Raw genomic sequence first — 2026 nt, forward strand, 5'->3', positions numbered from 1 at the left:
CTTATCATTTATCTCTTTTAAAAGTCAGGTTGTGTGGGAGTTAAATTTATTTCATGTGGGATCCATTACCTAGACGAAACCCAAACATACGGAGGGATCATAAACAATCTCCACATTAAAATACCACAGACAATTTTCGTTTCCAGGACCTCTTTGTTGGAAAATTTCTCACACCTCAACCTTAATGAGTGGGTGTTTGGTCCAAGTGGGATTGTTGAACATGATTAGCAACCAGCTTGTGTTGACTAGTTTGCAGGTAAAAGCTCATATTATTTTGAATTGGTAGTCTATAAAGAATGAAAAGACTCAACAAATTGGGATATACATGTGAATAAAAAAAATAAGTGTATACATGGTACATATTGTTTGTCTGTTTTATTCAGCTGTTATTCAGTATTTGAACATTTGCTATTGTTTTATATTTAAAAACATTTGCTGTTTGACTTTCCTTGAAATTTAAACTGTGTGATCAAACATTTAAAGCTTAATGTGACTATGATATAATAAAGAGAGAAAATGAGACCAAAGTGTTGTTTTTATTCTTTGACTCTAAATTTGAATCTGAGCAGAAAAAAAATAAGTAGGCAGCAATTCAGAGGAGGGGAGCACACTCCATTAAATCAATTTACTCTGCATGCTGCAGGAGCCTGGCCAGTGGTTATTTGGGAAGGGTGATCACAGAACATTTTAATGATCATTCCATTTGTTACCCCCCAAATACATGTGATGAATCGTGATTGTGAAAATGAGGTAAAGCACATAAACTGATGCAGAGGCTTAAACATTCCGTGCAAGTTTTTCTTTGGAAATGTCTGGATGCTGTTAAGGCTTAGAACAGTAGAGCTGAGTATTGAGGACTGAGAAACAGATTCCTAAAAACATTTACTGGAAACTGAACCGCTGGGAGCAGCATCTTCATCCAAGGCAGAAACATCTGCAGGAGGAGACCACAGGTTAGTCGCCATGTCTTTCTGGAAGTGGATGATAACAAACATGTGAGTCATTAACCTGGTCTTATAGTTCGGTCTGAGTCCAGAGGGTGAGGTTGGTTACTTGCTGGTCGGCTGCCAACTCGACGCAGCGGTTGCCGCACACAGAGTCAAAGACGCTAATGAATCTGGGGTTGGAGGACAGGCAGGAGATCAGAACTGAGCAGACGAAGGCAGGATAATCTAGAGGGTGAAGCCAAAGCCGATTACGGTGACGTTCTCGTCAGAGATCCAGTGAGTATCCAGAACAGAGTCGGATCACAGTACCAGGTATGGTTCCAAGACAGGCAGAGTTCCAGCAAACATATCAGACAGGGACAGGCAGGCTCAGAGGTCCAGAGACAGAACAGGTCTGGATCCGTAATCAAAATACGGGTACGCTAGAATACTTCTCACCAACGGCTCGAAAATAATCTGGCAATGATGACTGGTCTGAAGGCTGGTTAAATAGAGAATAGTACAGGTGGATAAGATAAGCTGGCGATGAAAACTGGGTGGAGGTAAGCAGGTGTGAGAAATGAGTAATCAGACCAGACATACATGCCAAGATCCATAGTTGGCTGAGGGTTGTAAATGAAGCTCTAGCGAAAGTTCAATTGAAGAAACTCTGACTTACCTCACATCATCAGAAGCCGATCCGTCTCCGAAGCGAGCCAATCAGCTTTGAACTACTCCACCACGAAGCCCAATCAGCGTCCTGCTTCCACTTTATAAACTCCCTCAAATCTCACCCCAGCCGCTATCCTGCAATCGCAATGTCGGATTTCGATCCAGACGACAATTCAATTTTCCCCGCTCGGAGAAACTCCCGTCTAGCCGCTCTCATCTCCTTCTTCCGCGTTACACGCCAGGGGTATATTGCCAGGCTCCAACGTAGACTCTGCTCAGATGTCTTAACGAGCCTCCCTCCTACCTCCTCGTGATTCATCTCCCTCGCCTTCCGCTTCAATCCGCTCCGATTCCTGGCCGCAAAAGACATGCAAGTCCTCCGCTCCCCTCGCCAGGCGCAGAAGGCCTCCCGGATCTGTCCCAGCAGC

The sequence above is a fragment of the Cyprinodon variegatus genome, unplaced genomic scaffold, assembly GCF_000732505.1.
Source record: "Cyprinodon variegatus isolate N-32 unplaced genomic scaffold, C_variegatus-1.0 Scaffold698, whole genome shotgun sequence".
In the NCBI taxonomy this organism is placed as follows: domain Eukaryota; kingdom Metazoa; phylum Chordata; class Actinopteri; order Cyprinodontiformes; family Cyprinodontidae; genus Cyprinodon; species Cyprinodon variegatus.